At 41.9% G+C, this 7,218-nt stretch overlaps 1 pseudogene across 1 annotated transcript; it reads left to right on the top strand.

Moving 5' to 3' along the window:
* Nucleotides 1-6,194: 6,194 nt before the first annotated feature.
* LOC104981893 lies at nt 6,195-6,712 on the top strand (annotated as a pseudogene). Its single transcript, XR_824428.1, has one exon. The product of XR_824428.1 is annotated as an E3 ubiquitin-protein ligase RBX1 pseudogene (transcript).
* The last annotated feature ends 506 nt before the right edge of the window (nt 6,713-7,218 follow it).

Below are 7,218 nucleotides of genomic sequence, written 5' to 3'. Positions count from 1 at the left end.
AGATAAAGTGGCTGGAGGATCCTCTGCTTTACCAGTTATTTTCTTTAGGATTAATTTAATGAGGTGCATGCATTCCTGGATGCTTTATGCACAATCTCATTTAACCATCACAAGCCTGCAAAACTGGTAGCAGAATGAGGAGAAAATGGGCTCAGAGCAGCCGAGTCAGCCTCTGAACTTAGATCTTTGCTGCCCAAGTCTGTGTTCCCATACCACTTAAGGAACAGATGACTAAAGGGCAGCTGGTGGCTAGAGGTGTACCGATGGGATACTTCTGCTCTGAGTTAAATTTTTGAAACCACATTAAATACATTTGAAGTGCAAATATTTCGCTGGTCTTTAAAGAGGAAAACCACCTGGACCTGCCTCTCATGGTTGGTACTCTATAAACACTGACTGAAATGAATGGTGGGCTTCGAGATGACTAGGAAACTGAGGGGCTGCCCAAGCTTGGGGGCCCCCAGAACACCCAACTCCTCACTTGAGGCTATCAGCAACATTCCACTGGGGGGCTTGACTTTATTTGTCCCTCTCCCTGTGTGAAATCCTGGGGACTGTCAAATAAATGACAAGACTCATTTTACAAGTAGACCAGAAGTCTGCAGTGGTGAGTCCAAGCTGATTGCCTATCTTATCTTGAGTCATCAGTCTCTCATTCAGGCTTCCACAAACAATTCTCAGCCCTGGGTTTGGGAGAAAGAGCCTGATGGAGTGGGCATTTCCCAGGGCCCTGGTCTATTGTTGCCACTTGCTGAGGGGAACTCAGTTAAGTTGAGGCTATGTGTTCAGAGCAGTAGGAAGTCTTAGGAGTTGAGGTTCTTGGGGTGGCTGCTAGGTTCAGAGAATGATGGTAATGTGACCATGATGACAATGATGATGATGAGTAAGACATAATTTGGGTGTATCATATGCTAAATTCTGAATCATACACTATTCATGCAATACCTCATTTAGCCCTGACAAGTCTCTTATGAGGATAAAGAAACTGAGGCCCAGAGATGCCGAATAACTTTCCTGAGTTCATACATCTACCAAGAGGAAGAAATGAGACTTGAATCTCAGGGAGTTGGATTCCAGAATTTCTTACCCTCTTTTGGGGGCAGGAAATCACTTACAAAACTGAACCACAAAGCCTTCAAGGATTAGCCCCAGAAGCAGTCCCTATAGGAGGATGGAGCACCCTCTCTTTACTGCTATCTCATCTTTCCCTTGAGATCCTTTCACCTGTTTCTTTCTGCCACCTCTACACTGGTTAGCACCAAAGACACTGGTTGCAATTTAAAATTAAAAAATTAGATGATACAGAACAGAATACAAGAAACATTGAATCAACCAAGTTTTTACAGAGCTGTACTGTTTTCCTATCTTAGCAGATATAGTTCCTTATTCCTAGGGTCTATGAGGGTGTCAAGAGGCAGGACTCCACCCCACTTAAATGAGACAGGTTTTACAGTGGGGTGAAGATCCTAGTTCTGGAGCCAGGCATTCCTGAGCTACAAACCAGGACTTCCTGGTTCTCTGATCTTAAACAGAGAACCTCAGTCTTCCATGGTGTCCTCTTATGTAAAACAGGGATTCTGGTAACCCATGCTTTGCTGGAGCATTAGAGGATTAACTGGGACAATGTGTATGAAGCACTTTGCGGGGTGTCTGGCATAAATTCGTGCCTGATAAACGGAGTCTGTTATCTGTTTGCTCAACAAATATTAGCATCTATTTTATATGTCAGGCTTCAGCCTCAGATTTCATTTTGACCATCTTCTTTTAAGCTTCTTGCTAGGTGTTCTGGTTTTCTTCATAGAGATCTTACACTTAGCTTATAAAGTTTATTACTAGCTTTTGAAGTTTTGAGTTGTTATTTAAAATTGGAGCCTTTCTGTTATAGCGCCTTTAAAGCTCTTTCAATTTTGAAATGCTTCAAATATACTGAAAAAACTAAAAACCAACGTTTTAGCCCCAACTAAATTGGTTCACTCCAGTCCTTTCTCCATGCAGAGCATATCTGCCAGGTAAAAGGACCCCTCTGTCAAACCAAGGGAGTAGTTGTCCCTCTGCAATTGACTGAAGGGTGGCCCCCCACCCACTTCCGTGTCTGGAGGACACAGGTGCCCCTTCACTGTGCTAAGCCAGGCTGTTATGTTTGTCACCAAAAGTTCCTCATCCTCCAGTGAAGACCCTACCCTATAAACTGATTACTGCCTTATATGCTTCCTTTGAAAAAATAGAAAAAATATATTGGGAACGATAAATAGCAATACTGGATAGTTTAAGGATGCATCAGTATTTATTTAGATTAAAAATATACTAACCATGGGAAGACATTTCTCTAAAGAAGACATACAGATGGCTAACAAGCACATGAAAAGGTGCTCAACATCACTCATTACTAGAGGAAGGCAAATCAAAACTACAATGAGATACCACCTCATACCGGTCAGAATGGCCATCATCAAAAAGTCTACAAACAATAAATGCTGGAGAGGGTGTGGAGAAAAGGGAACATCTTGCATTGCTGGTGGGAATGTAAACTGATATAGCCACTATGGAAAACAGTATGGAGATTCCTTAACAAGATAGGAATAAAACCATCATATGATCCAGCATTCCCACTCGTTGGCATATACCCTGAGGAAACCAAAATTGAAAAGGACACACGTACCCGTGTTTATTGCAGCACTATTTACAATAGCTAGAACATGGAAGCAACCTAGATGTCCATCAACAGATGAATGATAAAGAAGCTGTGGTATATACATACAATGGAATACTACTCAGCTGTAAAAAGGAACACATTTGAATCAGTTCTAATGAGGTGGACGAAACTAGAGCCTATTATATAGAGAGAAGTAAGTCAGAAAGAGAAATATAAATATCGTATACTGATACATATATACAGAATCTAAAAAGATGGCACTGATGAATTTATTTTCAGGGCAGCCATGGGAGAAACAGACATAGAGAACAGACCTATAAGGGGAAGAGGGGGAAGGGGAGACATATGGAGAGAGTAACGTGGAAATTTATGATACCATATATAAAAGAGATAGCCAATGGGAATTTGCTGTATGACTCAGGGAACTCAAACAGAGACTCTGTAACAGGCTGAAGGGTGGGATGGAGAGGGAGATGGGAGGGAGATTCAGGAGGGAGGGGACATGGGTGTCCCTATGGCTGATTCTTGTTGATGTATGACAGAAAACCACAAAATTCTATTAAGCAATTTCTTTCAATTAAAAACATTTTTTTAATATACTAGCCATTTAAAAGCTGTTTCTGATTAGTCTGCATTGACAACTTCATGGTAATTATGAACAAGGGTGATTACCTCTTTGAGTTACCTTCTTATTATTTTAAGATATATTCATATTGGAGGACAAAAAGGTTTCCACATTTTAGTTGTTTTTAACACTGTAAAACTGTCCTTCAAATAAGTTGACCTCACATTTCACTGGCATTGATTAATATCTCATCTTTGCATACTCAGATACAAACCTACGTCTCCTGTGTTGGCAGACAGATTCTTTACCACTGAGCCACTTGGGAATGGGCTTTCCTGGTGGCTCAGCGGTAAAGAATCCACCTGCAATGCAGGAGACGCAGCAGGAGCTGTGGGTTCGATCCCTAGACTGGGAAGGTCTCCCGGAGAAGGAAATGGCAACCCACTCCACTATTCTTACCTGGAAAATCTCATGCACAGAGGAGTTTGGTGGGCTACTAATCTTTGCAAAGTTAAGATTTTAAATCTTTTTGGTTTCTGCTGATGTAAGATTGTATTTGTTTGTTTTTAGTGATAATGAATATTTTTTTCCTACATTTATTTGTTATTTACATTTTTCTTCAAAGTGCTGCTGTGTCTTGTCCCTTGTATGGAAGTACTTACCTTTTTGTCATTGTTTATAAAAACTCTTCATAGCAAAAAGAATAAAAATCCATTTGCTGTCTTATTTCACAAATACTTTTTCTCAACCTGTATTTTATTTTATTTTAAAATTTTATTTAACAATAATTTTGGACGTGAACTTTAAAATTTTTACATATTTTAATCCGTATTGTGATGCTATCGTTGTTCTGTGGTAGAGTTTTCCACTATGTTAACATACTTTATGTATAATATTTATTTTCTTATTGATGAATATCCAATATTTCATTGTTGCAATGCTTCATCCTTCTGTGTAACTTCTGGTATGCTCTTGTGAGAGTTTCTGTAGACATACACCTATACAAGGAATCGTTGAGTCACAGGTAGATTAGTCTGGACTTCCTCAGTGGTTCAGCAGGTAAAGAATCCACTTACAGTGCAGGAGACGCAAGAGACAGGGATTCAGTCCCTGGTTCGGGAAGATCCCTGGAGTAGGAAATGGCTACCCACTTCAGTATCTTTGCCTGGAGAATCCCACAGACAGAGGAGCCTGGCAAGCTATAGTCCATAGGATCATAAAGAGTTGGATGCAGCTGAGAAGCTGAACACACACAGGTGGATTAGTTTGCTAGGGCTGCCACAGATGAGCACTGTAAATGGGGTGGCTTAAACAGCAGAAATTGATTGTCTCACAATTCTGGAAGCTGGAATTCCAAAATGAAGATGCTGGCAAAGTTGGTTCCTTCTGAGGGCTGTGAGGAAGCATCTGTCCCAGGTCTTCTCCTTGGCTTATAGATGACTGTGTCCCTTCATATCATCTCCCTCTGTTCATCTTTATGTTTGTGTCTAACTAGACACCAGCCAAGTGACTAATAGGGAAATTAGACAACAGTCATGTTGGATTAGGGCCCACCCTAAATAGACCTCATTTTAACTTAACCAATCACTTCTGCCCTGACTTTATTTTCAAACAAGGTTGCATTCTGAGGCACTGGAGCTTAGGACTTCAACATGTGAATTTGGGTGGGTGTTTAACATTAATATCCTTTATCATGTTTTTCCTAACAGTAGTACTCTATTTTAGGATGTTATAAAAAATAAATATTTATTTAAATAATAATATACATATTTGTATAGGTATCAACAACCTCAAATATGTGGATGATACCATTCTAATGGCAGAAAGAGAAGAGGAACTAAAGAGTCTCTTAATGAGGGTTAAGGAGGAGACTGAAAGAGCCAGCTTAAGACTAAATATTAAAAAAACCAAGATCATGGCATCCACAGAGAAGGCAATGGCACCCCACTCCAGTATTCTTGCCTGGAAAATCCCATGGACGGAAGAGCCTGGAAGGCTGCAGTCCATGGGGTCGCTAAGAGTGGGACACGACTGAGCGACTTCACTTTCACTTTTCACTTTCATGCTTTGGAGAAGGAAATGGCAACCCACTCCAGTGTTCTTGCCTGGAGAATCCCAGGGACGGGGGAGCCTGGTGGGCTGCCGTCTATGGGGTCGCACAGAGTCAGACACGACTGAAGTGACTTAGCAGCAGCAGCAGCATGGCATCCAGCCCCATTACTGCATGGCAAATAGAAGGGGTAAAGGTGAAATAGTGACAGATTTCCTCTTCTTGGCTCCAAAATCACTGCGGATGGTGACTGCAGCCATGAAATCAGAAGACAGTTGCTTCTTAGCAGGAAAGCAATGACAAACCTAGACAGTGTGTTGAAAAACAGAGACATTACTCTGCCAACAAAGGGCCATACAGTCAAGGCTATGGTCTTCCCAGTGATCACATACAGTTGTGAGAGCTGGACCATAAAGAAGGCAGAATGCCAAAGAATCAATGCTGGAGAAGACTCCTGAAAGTCCCTTGGATAGCAAGGAGTTCAAACCAATTAATCTTTAAAGGAGATCAACCTTGAATATTCACTGGAGGGACTGATGCTGAACCTGAAGCTCCAGTATTTTGGCCATCTGATGCAAACAGCTAACTCATTGGAAAAGTTCCTAATGCTGGGAAAGACTGAGGGCAAAAGGAGAAGAAGGTGTCAGAGGATGAGATGGCTGGATGGCATCACTGATGCAATGAATACGAACTTGTGCAGACTCTGGGAGACAGTGAGGGGCACGGAGGCCTGGCATGCTGCAGTTCATGGGGTTACAAATAGACATGACTGGTGACTGAACAACACAATATGTATTTTTATATTATTTATTTCAATCTCCTATTATATTTAATATACATATTTGTGTATCATTCAATTTCCTACTCCTGTCTACATTAGTTGGAATATAAGTAAAACTGGTGTAACAAAGATCTCCAGGTGTGTTTCCAAAATGGCGACAGCGATGGATGTGGATACCCCGAGCGGCACCAACAGCGGCGCGGGCAAGAAGCGCTTTGAAGTGAAAAAGTGGAATGCAGTAGCCCTCTGGGCCTGGGATATTGTGGTTGATAACTGTGCCATCTGCAGGAACCACATTATGGATCTTTGCATAGAATGTCAAGCCAACCAGGCGCCCGCTACTTCTGAAGAGTGCACCGTGGCGTGGGGCGTCTGTAACCATGCTTTTCACTTCCACTGCGTCTCTCGCTGGCTCAAAACACGGCAGGTGTGTCCGTTGGACAACAGAGAGTGGGAATTCCAAAAGTATGGGCACTAGAAAAAGAGAATTCTTCGATCAAGCTCAACTGTTTTTTTGTTATCCACTGAATGACTTGCCCTCCTGTTACTTAATTATAAATTAGATAGAACCGTGTCTCTTCTGCTTTGTCTTTTCAGTTTGCTATTCTGGCAAGCCATACTGTATTCTGTGTCAAATAAAATCCAGTTGGATTCTAGAACAGACGCTGTCTCTTGTGTATGTGCAAAAAGTGAATGCAAGTAAAGAGCCCTCCCGCCCCTTTCTAGGGTGGAAGGCCAGGTTTTGAAAGTGAGATGTTCATCAGAGCCAAAGCAGGATCGTCCTGCGAGCACGTCGCTTGGTCTCGAGGAAGCCTGGTCCACAGCCTGGCTGCTGATGGTGATCTTTGGGCGAGTGGTCTCTCTGCTCCGAGCTCTTCCTCCTCCGTGAAGTGGCTGCCAAGGACTAAACAGGATCATCTGGGCACAGAAAGAGGCCTTATAAACTGTGAGAACGCTGTTCAGGTGTTAACTTTGTGTATGACGTGTCGCTTTCTCAGTTTAGTTTAGAAAAGTTAACTTGAAAAAAAATTAATATGTTATCTTGGCTGGCAGTGGAGTAATGTGTGAACTCAAATTGGAAATCAGTGTCATTTAGAGTTAAAGGGAGAATTCAGGTTTCCCTTCTCCACCACCACCCTTTGTAATTTGTTTAAAATGCCTTGGCCGTG

The sequence above is a fragment of the Bison bison genome, unplaced genomic scaffold (assembly GCF_000754665.1).
Source record: "Bison bison bison isolate TAMUID 2011002044 unplaced genomic scaffold, Bison_UMD1.0 scf7180017864525, whole genome shotgun sequence".
In the NCBI taxonomy this organism is placed as follows: domain Eukaryota; kingdom Metazoa; phylum Chordata; class Mammalia; order Artiodactyla; family Bovidae; genus Bison; species Bison bison.
The sequence above is the reverse complement of the archived record's forward strand: the minus strand, read 5'-3'. Positions and strand labels throughout refer to the sequence as shown.